Genomic DNA, 14,817 nt, shown 5'->3' with positions numbered 1-14,817 from the left:
ATTGGGCAAAAGCATGCCCAACCTGTGGCCAATGGGGACACTGGAAGATGGACTGTCCCCAGGGATGCCCTGGCACCCCTGGGGAGGTCCCACCTCCCAGATCTGGAGAGTAGAATGTCCACAGGGACACCCTGGTGCCCCTGGGGAGATCCCCACTTCTCCCCAGAACCCCAGCCCAACCCTACGAGAGTTGTTGCAATGACAGGGGCTGGGTTCCAGCCCCCCAAGCCCGTGTCCTGAACACGAGCTTGGAACTTAGGGTAGACGGGGTAGTGGCCAGGGAAAAGACCTCTTTTATAGTAGACACTGGAGCCACTTTCTCTCTCTTAACTTCCTACTCTGGCCCAACTCAAGACTCAGAACTCACAATCAAGGGGGTCTCTGGAGTTCCCCTAAGGCAAAAAATCAGCCCTCCATTACTCTGTCAATTTGGAAAATCGACCCTTATACACTCATTCCTCATAATGCCTCAGTACCCAATGGCACTCCTAGGGAGAGATTTGTTATCCAAATTAGGGGTCTTTATTACCATACCCCACCTTGATACAGTCTATATATTCTGCATGCAGATGACACCTAGATGGTCCCTATCCCTCACCCCTGACCTTCCCTTAGATCTACCCGCCTTAGACCCCCAACTCTGGGACACTGATCACCCATCCATAGCCAAACATCAACCCCCAGCCCACATTACCCTAAAAGACCCCTCGACTATAATCACCCAACAACAGTACTCTCTCACCGCAGAGGCCCACAAGGGACGTAAGCCTATCATAGACCATCTTCTTCAAGCCTCTAGCCTAATTCCTACCCATTCACCACACAACACCCCTATTCTGGCAGTAAGGGAGGGACCAAACTCTTGGAGACTGGTCCAGGATCTGTGAAAAGTCAATGAGGCCATCACATCGACATTCCCAGTAGTCCCTAACCCTTACACCCTTCTGTCTACCATACCCCCGACTGCACCCACTTCACGGTATTAGATCTCAAAGATGTCTTTTTCACCATCCCCCTCCACCCCCACTCCCAACCCCTTTTTGTCTTCACTTGGCAAGACCCTGACACTCACGTTTCCCAACAACTAACATGGACAGTTCTCCCCCAGGGGTTCAGAGACAGTCCCCACTTTTTTGGACAGGCTTTACAAAAGGACCAACAGACACTCAACCTAGCCCCGAGTCATCTCCTTCATATGTAGATGACCTCCTCCTTTGTAGCCCAACCCAAAAACTCTGCCTCCAACATACTGCCAAACTCCTTGGGGCCCTGGGTATCCCAATCTAAGGCCCAAATAGCCCAGACAAACATCACCTACCTGGGGCTCGCCATATCCCATCAACAAAGAACTATTCCCCCAGATAGAATCCAGGCCTTAATTAATTGTCCAGTTCCAAAAACGAAAAGGGAGCTCCTGTCAATCCTCGGCCTCCTAAACTTTTTCCATATCTGGATCCCTAACTTCTCCCTCATTGCAAAGCCGCTCTATAAGGCAACTAAAGGATGTCTGGATGAGCCCCTCTTTAACCCCTCCTCACTGGCCAATCCTCTTCATCAGCTCACCCAGAGCCTCCTTCGAGTGCCAACTCTCCACCTGCCAGATCACACCAGACCATTCTTTCTCTTTGCACATTCCAACCAAGAACAGGCCCTGGGACTTCTGTGTCAGCGGACCGGAGACACCTGGGCTCCCAAAGCCTATCAATCAAAACACCTTGACATAGTGACCAAGGAGTGGCCTCCCTGTATACAGGCCATGGCTGCTGTCGCAGCCCTCATACCTGAAGCAAATAAACTCTTTAGACATGCCCCTTTAACCATCTGTTCTCCACACACCTTCCGAGACTTACTATCACATCGGGCTTTCCTCTCCCTTCCCCCTTCCAGGGTACAGGTCCTATTTGCCTTTCTCCTAGACCCTCGGCTCTCATTCTCCCCCTGCTCTCCCCTTAACCCCGCCAGCTTATTACCCATGTCCTCTGCAACAGACTCCCTTCTACATAGCTGCAGCCTAACAGTAGATCTTGAAAGGTTGTTTTTGAATTACAAGAATACACTGGGATTCTTGGCCCCCAGAGGAGAAGAATTCAATCCGGGGCCAGAGACGAGGCTTGATCGCTCAGAGCTTTTGTGTAATAAAGTTTTATTAAAGTATAAAGGAGATAGAGAAAGCTTCTGACATAGGCATCAGAAGGGGGCAGAAAGAGTACCCCCCTGCTAGTCTTCAGCTGGATGTTATATAGTCACTAGCAGTCTGTTAATGAAAGAAAGGAATGTCTTAAAATTCAGAATGGCACCAGGCCCCTCACCCATAAGATGCATTTTGGGATAATCTTGGCACCAAATGGTTTATCCTGGGCCATAAAATGATTAACTTGAATCTTGAAGAAGGGCAGACCACCATACAAATAGTTTCATTTACATAGATTAGGGGAACAATATCTGAGTATAACATACTGGTTTGTCAAGTAGGTTCTGGGCCAAGAGGCAGAACCGACTTGGAGACAGAGTTTGGGGTAAAGGCATAGTACATTAGCATAGCTTAAGACAAATATTTCCATAAGAAAAAGGCATTGGTTATCTCTAGGCTCAAGAGTAGCTAACTTCAGGCAAAACCAGGTGTCATTATGGCAACACAGTATTTTAAGAGAAACCTCCCTTTGAATTTGTATAGAGAAGGAAAAAATATTGCTAGTTTGTTTCCTCCTGCCGCTTAAGAGAGATAAAAATGTCTGACACTTGCAGGCTATTTCCTCCATTTGGAGACCCCTGGCCTTCCTGCCTGTTACCCTCTCATTCTCCCCTTTTCTTTTAGGAGAATTATGTTGCCTAGGGAAAAGGGGCATCGTTCTCATTCTATAACTACTTCCGAGCTGAACAAGGGGCGTTGTCCCTAAATTGGTGAGGCAACATATTCTCCTAATCCTCATATTGAGGATATCTGATCCAGGGGCCCCAAATAGTAGCTGGAGGAAGCTACAGCAGTAGCAGGAGTTTGAGCAACCATTTGTAACTTAAAAGCTTTCATGCGGCTAGAAACAAATCCAGTTATACAATTACAGATGCAGGGAGCAAACAGCAAGAACAAAACAACGAGAATTATTGTAATTAAGATAGTTGTCCACCATGGGGAACTAGTTAACGTTTCCCAAAGTGAGGCAATTGAGGCTTCAGGAGTGTCCAAGGCCCTAATCATCTTGTTCATGTGGTTAGTAAAATGAGTAACATTCGTGCTCATATCAGGTATATACAGCATTGGGTATGAATAATGGCACAAGTTCCTCCTTGTGCAGCTGTCAGAATATCTAGAGCCAATCTGTTTTGTAAAACCACCTTTCTAATTTGTGCTTGTTCAGCATTAAGAGCTGAAATAGCCTTTTGAGAATCTTGTAATGCCTGTTAAGTAAAATTAGTCAAAGCATCCACTCCTAACATCTGTGGTTCCCAAAGAGGGAACAAACGCTGTAGCCAAATAATCATACCAATAAAATACAGACCTTGCCCACAGAGTTCTAAGGTGGGGTAAATTAGCAGGCTTTTCTGGAAGCTCTGAAAATATAAAGCCATGAGTAAAGGCTAGACCCAGGGTGCATCTCCCTATCCAACCAGGGGGAAGCCATGCCCATAGGTAAGAGCCACATGTCCAATAAGTCCCATTTGGAGCAAGCCAGCACGACTGAGATATCCAGTCCCAATTCGTGCCTGGCCAGACAAAGGGAGAACCTGAACTGGGATTGGAAAACACGGGAATGATTACATTGCATGTTTCCTGAGACAAATATCTCACTTGTTTCCAATCATTGTAATTAAGTTGTTGGCTAACTTTTGGGGACGGCTCTGTTTGTTCCCAGCATATAGAGGCAGTAGATATTAAACGTCCTTTTTCAGGAATTAGCCATGTAACCTCATCCCGTATTTGATAAACGTCAGGTAAAAAACCATTAGATCTAGACCTATTTACCTTATATGTAGCAAAATAGTCGTTGAACCGAGACAATGTATAATCAAAATTAAAAGTCACATTATGTCCATAGTTAGAGTACAAAGTGTTGCACCAGTCCATTTTAGGGTTGGTAGATGTCATCAGATGAAGAAGAGGCATCGCATGTGATTGTTGTCGAAGGTATTCACAGACTTGGAGAAAGTCTTTTCCTTGAAGTGGGGATGTCCACCACGGGAAGCCTTCCACTGACAAAGAGGGGAGTGCTCCGCAGACCCAGCAGTTAGACCGATTGTGGAATGCAGCATAAGAGTGAGCCCAGGACAGGAAGACATTGTCTTGAGGATCCAACGGCAGACTCAGGATATTTGGAGTCAGCAGAAGTAAGCTCACATAGGTTATCAGGCCCATCTAAAAGGTACAAAGTCAGAGCATAGAAAGTAAAGACATAAAATGAAGTCACTTAATTTTGGTCAGGGTGCCACCTCTTAACTCGAGTATGATGTACCCACGAATCAATTCCTGGCACTTTGACAGTTGTGGGAGAAGAAAGAATAACCTGGTAAGGACCTTCCCAGAGAGGCTCGAGGGATGGGCCCCCAGATCCCAGTGTTTTTATGAGGACCTCGGTTCCTGGCTCAAATAGAGGCTTGCTTGTCTCGGAGGCTGGGTCAGGAGTCATCTCCCGGAGTTCTGTTAATGTCTGTTGAAAAGCTGAGAGCTGAGTTACATAATTAGTTAATTCCAAGGCTTCAGGGTCTATAACAATGTCTGTGTGTAAGAAAGGCCTTCCATAAATACATTCAAAGAGGGACAGTCCCTCCTTTTTGGGGGTAGTTCGAGCCCTCATTAAAGCTATGGGTAGGACTTTAATCCATTTGTCCTGTGTCTCTTGAGTTAATTTGCGCAGATGTCTTTTGATAATGTCATTAGCTTTTTCAACTTTCCCGGAGGATTGGGGTCTCCAGGAACAGTGTAAGTGATATTCTATTCCTAGAGCTTTAGATACCCCCTGAGTTACAGCAGCTTTAAAGGCGGAGCCATTGTCACTCTGAAGGCTCCGTGGCAGCCCAAACCTGGGGATAATTTCATGGATTAAAATCTTTATAACCTCCTTAGCCTGTTCACTACGACAGGGAAAAGCCTCAGTCCATCCAGTAAAGGTATCTACCCAAACTTGTAAGCAAGAATATCCATTCGCTTTTGGCATATGAGTAAAATCAATTTCCCAATCCTCTCCAGGATACTTCCCACTTCATTGTAATCCAGATTTTGCTAGCTTTTCAGTCTTTGGGTTATTTTTTTTGACAAATCTCACACCTTTTGATAATATTCTTTAAAGTTTTCATTACATTTTTACCTTCAAACAAACGAGAAACCATTTGGTAAGTACTCTCAGCACCCAAATGAAAACTCTGATGTAAACCCTTAAGAATTTTCCACTGAGCATTTTCAGGAATTATTAATCGTCCATCCTCAGACTGTAACCATCCTTTATCAGTAATCTTTGCTCCTCGTTTCTCATATCTTTCTAATTCTTCCTCAGTATATTGTGGTCTTTCCTGTTCCACAGGACCTGTCCAGATCAAAGGCGTCTGTAGTGAAGGGTTTTGTAAAGTGCCGCTTTTCTGGCTTGACAGCCAGCCAGATGATTACCTTCGGCTATTTTACTCCCATCCCTGCTGTGCCCTTTGCAGTGCATAACAGCTACTTCTTTACGACAATATATAGCAGTTAAAAGTCTCTTGATCTCTCTGAAATGCTTAATAGGTTCTCCTGTTGCTGTTTTAAAGTGTCTCTCTTTCCATATTGCAGCATGAGCATGTAAAGTCAAATAAGCATACTTAGAATCTGTGTAGATATTTACCTGCTGCCCTTTGCTTAACTCTAGAGCTCGGGTCAGGGCCACAAGCTCCGCTAACTGAGCACTGGTTCCCTGGGGGAGAGATTTTGCTTCTAAAACCTGTTCAGCAGTCACCACGGCGTAACCTGCTTTACGCTTTCCATCCTGAACAAAAGAACTGCCATTTGTAAATATTTCCATGTCAGGATTGTCTAATGGGGTATCCTTTAGATCCTCCCGAGCTGCATAGTTCAAAGTTAGGAATTGAGAACAATCGTGATCAGGTGTTTCATTTTCCTTCTCAGGAAGGAAAGTGGCAGGATTTAAATTTCCACAAACTTTAAGCTTAGTTACTGGTCCTTCTAACAACAATGACTGATACTTAAGAAGCCTACTGTCTGTAATCCAAATATTAACCTTAGAATTTAAGATTCCACTCACATCATGAGAAGTCAGTACAGTAAGGTTTCATCCATTAATTATTTTTAAAGCTTCAGGTGCTAATAAAGCCGCTGCCCCAATTACTCTTAGGCAGTGGGGCCACCCACGTGAAACTACATCTAATTCTCTGCTTAGATAAGCAACAGGTTGTTGGTGAGGCCCTTGGGGTTGTGTCAAAACTCCCAATGCCACACCTTTTCTTTCAGTGACAAACAAATTAAATTCTGACCCTGTGGGCAAGCTCAGAGCTGGAGCTTGCAGGAGAGCAGTCTGAAGAACCTTAAAAGCCTTTTGAGCTTCTGGAGACCAAACAAGTTTGTCGGTTTGGGCCTGCTGAGTTTCAGCTGTAAGTTTATATAAAGGCCGGGCAAGTTCCCCATAACCCGGAATCCAAATGCGACAGTAACCTGTGATTCCCCAAAATCCTCTCAGTTGTCTTAAAGTCATAGGTAGGGGGTGATTTAGTATAGGTTTAATTTTCTCAGGGCTTATGGCTCTAGTCCCTTCTGATATGATTAGGCCCAGATATCTAACCGATTGTTGACAAAGCTGAGCCTTTTCTCTTGATGCCTTGTAACCACAGTCTGTCAGAAAGTTTAAGAAATCTTCTGAGGCTCGCGAACAAGCTTCCTCTGTCTCAGCACAGAGCAAAATATCATCTACATATTGTAACACCACTGCTTCAGAGCTATTAAAGTTTTGTAGATCCCGTGACAAACTTTGTCCGAATAAGTGAGGACTGTCACGAAATCCCTGGGGCAAAACTGTCCAGGTTAACTGAGAAGCTGGCTGCGTAGGGTCTTCAAAGGCAAATAGGAATTGACTTTCTTCCGCCAAAGGCACTGAATAGAAGGCATCCTTTAAATCAATTACTGAGAAATATTTGGCCCGTTCAGGAATTTTAGACAAGAGTATAAGGATTAGGCACCATGGGGTGTAAAGGAACTACAGCCTCATTTATTATTTGTAAATCTTGAACTAGTCTCCATTTACCATTCGATTTCTTTATACCCAAAATAGGAGTGTTGCAAGGACGGTTACAGGGAATTAATAGTCCCTGCTCCTTTAAATTTTCGATGATGGGTTTTAACCCTGCCTTAACTTCAGGTTTCAGAGGATACTGCTTCTTATGTGGAAATATGTGTGGGTCTTTGAGCTTAACAACTACAGGAATAGCATTTTGTGCTCAACCCACAGATTTTCCATCAGCCAATACTCTAGGATTTACATTTTATTCAACTAAAGGGAGAGAAAGGGAGGGCTCCATATTCATGAAAACAGAGGCATGGACCTTGCTCAGTATATCCCTTCCCAAAAGGGGTGAGGGAGATTCTGGCACAATCAGAAACTCGTGTGAAAACAGCACAGAATCCTAGTTGCAAGATAAAGAATAACTGAAATAATACCTTTTGGCTCATCCAGACAGTCCCATTACGGAAGCAGATCGGGAAGAAAGTGGGCCAGGGGCTTCAGTAAGCACAGAATAAGTTGCCCCAGTATCTAAAAGGAAATCGACAGATTGGCCCCCCACAACTATTAATACCCGGGGTTCCTCAGGTGTAATTAGGACGGGAGCTTGTGTGGGGACCCCCGGGCACCTTCAGTCCTGATTGTCTTGAGAGTCCGACCCGGGAGACCTACGCCTCCGGGGGCAGTCTCTCTTCCAGTGTGGTCCTTTGCAGACCGGACATGGAGCCGGGGGCGGCTTAGATGCCTGAGGGCAATCCCGCTTGAGGTGCCCCTCCTTTCCACAGCAGTAGCAAGCCCATCCCTTTTCACCTGGGCCCCTCTGGGCATTTTTCTCAGGCTGTTTAAGAACGTTTTTCATAGCCATGGCTAAGGCTTCCGCCTTTTCCTTTGTCTTTTTTTGCCTTTCTTTCTTTTCCTCATATTCCCTATCATAATAGACTGTCTGAGCCAGTTGTAACAGAGTATCTAAAGACTGATTTGGTCCATACGCCTGTTTTAATAGCTTACGGCGGATATCTGGAGCCGACTGAGTGAGAAATCTATCCTTTAAGATCACTTTTCCCTCTTCACTTTCAGGATCAATCTCAGTGAATCTGCGAAGGCCTTCTCTCAGTCTATCTAGGAATTTACCAGGAGCTTTCTTCTCCTCCTGTTCTATATCTGCCAATTTGCCATAGTTTAAAGGCTTAGAACGTGCCTGCCTAAGTCCCTCAAGAATACATCTAACAAAATGACTCTGATCCCATCTTCTTTAGCTGTGTTGTAGTCCCAGTCTGGTTCTATAGTTGGGACCGCCTGATTCCCAGTGGGGAGGGCCGCTATCCCGTTCTCCCTCTTCCCTACTGATTCATTACCAAGCCACTCATCTCCATAAGCAACCGCTTTTCCCAAAACTCGAGTCTTTGACTCAGGAGTCAGCGTTTGTCCCAAGATATACATCACATCCTTCCAAGTGAGGTCATAAAGCAGAGTAACACCTTTAAAAGCTCTAATATATTTTTCTGGGTCCTCTAAATAGTCTCCCAGATCCTCCTTGATTCTTTGTATTTCTTGATAAGAAAAAGGCTTATTAACTCTTCACAGACTGATTATTTCTCCCGGTGGGTGTTTCATAAAGAGGCAACAGCTTGTGTGGCTGTTCCTCAGTCTCTCTGTCTGCTCTGCGCATATGATCCCAGGGATAGATTGGAGAAACCTGTTTTTCCCCTTCTCTTTGTCTCCTGTCCTCCATCTCATCTCTTACTTCGATGGTCTGAGTTTCTACTGAAACCAGAGTAGTCTGAGGTCGTACTGAGACAGGAGTTGTTTGGACCTCCATGTGGGCAGTTTGAATCCCAGTTTGGAGTCCCCGGTACGGGGGCAAAGTAAGAGGACAGGAGGGAGCTGAAGATTTCACGCCCAAATCTATACCCTTAGGACATAAGTCTAGCATATTTTGCAGAGAGAAAAGGGCAACACATATGCTACTTCTACCCATTTCCCTTGTTCCTTACAGAACCGGTCTAATTGTAGAACAGTATTATACTTAAGAGACCCTCCAACTGGCCACCGTTCGCCGTCCTCCAATGGATACCGTGGCCATGCAGTATCACATAGGAAGACCAGGTGTGTCTTCTTTAAGCCCTGGGGATCAAATCTATCCCAGTTTTTCAGGATACAGTTCAAAGGAGTGAGGCTGGAATTGTTAGCTCCCATCTGTAAGAGAGAAAAAAAGCGACCAGCGCCATTTTTTCTCCCGGAGGCGTCCCTCCCTGCTCTAGATGGGGGTGTAGACAGACGTTACACCAAAAGCTTTTCCTTCCTGGTCGGACTTAGTCTGTCCCTTACCGACGCAGGCGCCATACTCGTCCCTCCCGGTTCTACCACCAAGATGGGGTGGGGATGTACCAGGGGTAGACTTGATAGCATCCCTACTTGACGTCCAGCTCTTCACCCTTAACCTTGTTTGCCTCTGATGTCACCCGGGGTGAATCAGAGTAACCTTCTGGAATGCCTCCCAAGCTAAGACTACCGGGGGAAACATTCGTCACCTGAATGCCTGTGCACGACCCTGAGTATTTCCTGACCACAATAAGACCGACGCGAACGTAAAACTGAGATGTTCTTTCCAAGCATCACCACACCAGTATAACAGCCTCTTCTGATCCACTAAGAGCCGGCATTACCAAAGGAAAAAACCCATTGCAGTCCCAATCTGAGTAACCTTTAACCTCAGAGATGTTCTGGGAGCTAGAGCTCCATCTAGCTTCCGAACTTTCGATTCCTAGCGAGGCTAGACACTTTCTTGACTACCAATCCAAGTTTGGGACCTAAGCCACAGTACACAGTAACAGTATAGATCACAAGTCCCTTGAAAGTCTATGATCTGATAGATTAAGTTAGTACTTCTAATTCCCCAGGAGTTATGAAATGGTCAAAGAGACCGAAAAGTTTGACCGAGAAAGGAGAGTTCGGTCCACACGCTTTGCCCATTTCTGGTCGGTTCCCGAAGGAGACATTGGGTGTCTCTTGGCATTGGCAGGTCGGTATAACGCCCCGACAGGTTTCTGCCATAAGCCGTATGAGATCACCGTGGAACCACAGAGCAGGGCCCCTTACTTGCTTCATGCAGGGCATGCCATTCATTCACACAAGCACACCGTAGAGTTAGTAAAGCACGGCAGAAAACGTGTTCGCTAAGAGAACAAAGAACTAAAGCTCCAAGCATCCTTACCTTGTCCTGAAGGATCCCGGACGAGCCCCCAAGATGAAAGGTTGTTGTTGAATCACGTGAATACACCGGGATTCTTGGCCCCCGGAGGAGAAGAATTCAATCTGGGGCCAGAGACGAGGCTTGATCGCTCAGAGCTTTTGTGTAATAAAGTTTTATTAAAGTATAAAGGAGATACAGAAAGCTTCTGACATAGGCATCAGAAGGGGGCAGAAAGAGTACCCCCCTGCTAGTCTTCAGCTGGATGTTATATAGTCACTAGCAGTCTGTTAATGAAAGAAAGGAATGTCTTAAAATTCAGGATGGCACCAGGCCCCTCACCCATAAGATGCATTTTGGGATAATCTTGGCACCAAATGGTTTATCCTGGGCCATAAAATGATTAACTTGAATCTTGAAGAAGGGCAGACCACCATATAGTTTCATTTACATAGATTAGGGGAACAATATCTGAGTATAACATACTGGTTTGTCAAGTAGGTTCTGGGCCAAGAGGGGAACCAACTTGGAGACAGAGTTTGGGGTAAAGGCACAGTACATTAGCATAGCTTAAGACAAACATTTCCATAAGAAAAAGGCATTGGTTATCTCTAGGCTCAAGAATAGCTAACTTCAGGCGAAACCAGGTGTCATTATGGCAACACAGTATTTTAAGAGAAACCTCCCTTTGAATTTGTATAGAGAAGGAAAAAATATTGCTAGTTTGTTTCCTCCTGCCGCTTAAGAGAGATAAAAATGTCTGACACTTGCAGGCTATTTCCTCCATTTGGAGACCCCTGGCCTTCCTACCTGTTACCCTCTCAATCTTACCCAAAACCCCTTCCAACATTTAACAGGTCAGCCCATCCTAGACCCAGACACCCCACACTGGTTTATTGATGGCAGTTCTCAAAAATCCCCACCCTTTGCAGCAGGATATGCCATCATCCAGGGGGACCTTTGTCACAATCACAGAACCCAGACAATTGAAGCTTCACCTCTGCCACCTCACATCACCTCCCAACAGGCAGAACTGATAGCTCTCACCAGAGCTTTAACTCTGGCTAAAAATCTAAGGGTTAACATCCACACAGACTCCAAATATGCCTTTAACATACTTCACTCAAACATCCTAATATGGAGAGAAAGAGGTTTCCTAACCCAAAAGAGATCCCCCATTATTAATTCAGACCTGATCCACAAACTTCTAGAGGCAGCACTCTTACCAAACAAAGCTGCCATCCTCCACTGTAGGGGACATCAAAAGGGAAGTCTCATATCAGCCTACAACAATGCGGCAGACCAGAAGGCAAAGGAGATAGCCCTGTCCCATCCTTCCCTCCAGTCCCCTGTCATCTTAGGTCTGACTCCTCCCGACCCTCCCACCACCAGAGAAATCCTTTCTTGTCTACACTCACTTTTTCATCCCTCATCCAAGACACTCCAACAGTTCCTCCATAACCACGTCCCCATATCCAATGCTGACCAACAATATTTAGATAATCTTACCTGCTCCTGTCAAACATGTCAACGTACTAACCCCAATTCCAACCTTAAACTGACATCCTTTCCAACCCATCAAATGCGAGGCAGCCTCCCAGCACAGGATTGGCAGATGACTTTACTCATATGCCCCCGGTCGGGAGAGTCAGATACCTCCTGGTCCTTGTGGACACCTTTTCGGGATGGGTAGAAGCATTTCCCACTACAAACAAAAGAGCCCATACCGTGGCCCAAATCCTCCTCACAAAAATTATCCCAGGTTTGGCCTGCCTTCATCCCTACGGTCTGATAATGGCCTGGAATTTACATCCAAGGTCACCCAACAACTTGTCCAATTCTTACAGATACCCTGGAAAGTTCACATTCCATACCGTCCCCAGTCCTCAGGAAATGTAGAAAGGATGAATAGAATAATCAAAGAAACACTTACCAAACTAACCCTCGAAGTACATCTGGATTGGACTAAACTTTTGCCAATTGTTCTCTTCAGAATACGGGCTTTGCCCAGAAAGCCCCTGGGCCCAGCCCCTTTGAGGTGATGTATGGAAGGCCCATGCTCCCTCCTGGACCCCCCCTTGAACCTCCTCCCATGCCAAGCTTCTTACACTCCCTTCTGCTGGTGGAACTCCGCAATGCCCTCTGGAAATATGTCAACCACAACTTGCCTGCCCCTGACCCCCAAGCCTCCCTGCCCCCTTTACAAACTGGGGACATGGTCTATCTGTCTGATAATCCCCAGAGTGACCTAACCCCAAAGTAGCAGGGACCATTCAAAATCATCCTCCTTACTCCAACTGCAGCAAAACTCGAGAAGGTCACCTCCTGGGTACACCTGTCTTGCCTGAAACGGGTCACCTCCGATCCTGTGCTGCCCTCCTTAACTGACCCCTATCAGGTCTCCCTCACAGGACCCACCTCCTTAAAATTCACCCAGCGACAACCTCTGTCAACCATCCGAGAGGACACTGAATGACCTGGACTCTCTTCAACCTACAACTGTTCCTGACCCAACTACTACAAGACCTCTGGACCAGTGCCCTGACAGACCCTCCTTCAAAGATCTGACTACACTGGTGTCTCAACTGTGGCTCCAGGGAACCTCCTACAACCTGACTCTAGACGAAATTGATTTCTTTACTCTCATTCTCTACATCATTCTACATCCTAATGAACACTGTTCTCCCTCAGATTCAAACAACCACCAACTTGGGGCCTTTTTCCCCTCGCCCTGACTAGCCTCTCCCTGTTTCTCTAACTATAATAGTACTCTTAATCTTAATCCTTGCTATAGGCCTAGGAACTGTCTCCCCTCAGGACCGGCCACCTATCCTTCGTCTTTCCTTGGGTATCGCCTACATTGCTAGTTGTGTTCTACTCCTAGGGTGCTATTTCCTCTGCACTGCCTAACTAACAGCTCCATGACTCCTCTGTTCCTTATCTTTGCTGCACTCCCCAGCCTTCTGGCTACTCCCTGCCCCTGCTGTGACATTTATTCCTATGTACATTCCTCATGTTATAATACAGCTCCAAAACCATGCACCATGAACCTCGGGTGTGGGAAGTCCAAATCCCTACTCACTGTTAAAGTACAAAAGAAAGGGAGTTACATGAGTACCTGCCATAAGCCAAATGGAAGAAACATATGTTTCTATCCCATTACCCACTGGGGGTACTCAGACAGGGGCGGGGTACTAGATCAAAATCGGGAAAAGAAACAAGAACAAGTCATAAAGAACATAATTTCCTGGTTACAGGTGACCCCTGAGACATATAAATGCCTAGACCTTCTTTCCCAATTATGGCCTCTCCTAAAACCTCCCTCTGGCAACCAACACCTTACCCACCTTCTAAACTCTTCCTTCCAATTCTTCCAATACACACAACACATATCCCAGTGTTGGATATGCATGTCACTGTCTCCCTCACCACACATAGCAATTCCTTTACCTTCAACCTGGCTGTTATAGGGCAACTATACTTGCCCTTCCCAACAAAAAACTACACAACTCATTGGGCCAGTCTCTGACAATGTCCTACTCTCAACCTCTTCAAACCTAACCTGTATTAACTACTCTAGTCCCAACTACACTGATCTTACAAACTCTGCTCCCTCCTTCTGTTCCACTGGGGTCCTCTGGAACAGCACAAATAATTGCACCAATCTGGGAATCTTCATTCTCTGCGGGACCTATGCATATTCATGTCTCCCCTTGGACCCCGCTGGACCTTGCATCTTGGTCTTCCTGACCCCGGTCTAACATTCCTCAAAGAAGAGGTAGAACAAATAGTCTACCCCTAAGGGGAACTTTGCCACAGGAAAAGACGAGCTATCATAGCCCCCCTCCTGATCGGGACTGGCATAGCAGCAGCCCTAGGCACCGGGCTTGGAGGCCTCTCCACCTCTGTCTATTTCTACTACAAGCTGTCCCAAGAACTTAATGAAGACACGGAGCAGGTAGTGGAGTCCTTCGTTTCAGTCCCAAAACAAATTAACTCATTAGCCTCTGTGGCCCTACAAAATAGGCAAGCCCTGGACCTTCTCACCACAGAAAAGGGAGGGGCCTGCCTTTTCCTAGGAGAGGACTGCTGCTATTTTGTTAATAAAATGGGCATAGTCCAGGGCAGAGTCAAAGAACTTAGAGACAGAATTGAATGCAGCAGAAAAGAGTTACAAAACCTTTACAGTCCCCAAAACCTATTCCAACAGGTCCTCCCTTGGTTGCTCCCTTTCCTGGGACCACTGGTACTTATCATTCTATTCCTTTTATTTGGACCCTGTCTCTTCAATCTCTTTCAAAGGTTTCTCCAAGAACGGATTCAGATCATCTCTCAATTTCAGGTCAATACCATTCTTCTTCTTAAGAGCCTCACCCCAAGCTCAGAAAAACCCTGGGCCCTAAGACAATCCTCCATTCCAGACCCCAAATCATT

General features: G+C 45.9%; 1 long non-coding RNA gene across 1 annotated transcript; it reads right to left on the bottom strand.

Moving 5' to 3' along the window:
* Positions 1–4,004: 4,004 nt before the first annotated feature.
* Positions 4,005–8,752, bottom strand: LOC132345151 (uncharacterized). Its single transcript, XR_009494288.1, has 2 exons — positions 8,549–8,752; positions 4,005–4,351 (listed from the first exon to the last, which is right to left on the bottom strand). It is a non-coding gene; the product is annotated as an uncharacterized lncRNA (long non-coding RNA).
* Positions 8,753–14,817: the final 6,065 nt, after the last annotated feature.

The sequence above is a fragment of the Bos taurus genome, chromosome 4 (genome assembly GCF_002263795.3).
Source record: "Bos taurus isolate L1 Dominette 01449 registration number 42190680 breed Hereford chromosome 4, ARS-UCD2.0, whole genome shotgun sequence".
Taxonomy (NCBI): domain Eukaryota; kingdom Metazoa; phylum Chordata; class Mammalia; order Artiodactyla; family Bovidae; genus Bos; species Bos taurus.
The sequence above is the reverse complement of the archived record's forward strand: the minus strand, read 5'-3'. Positions and strand labels throughout refer to the sequence as shown.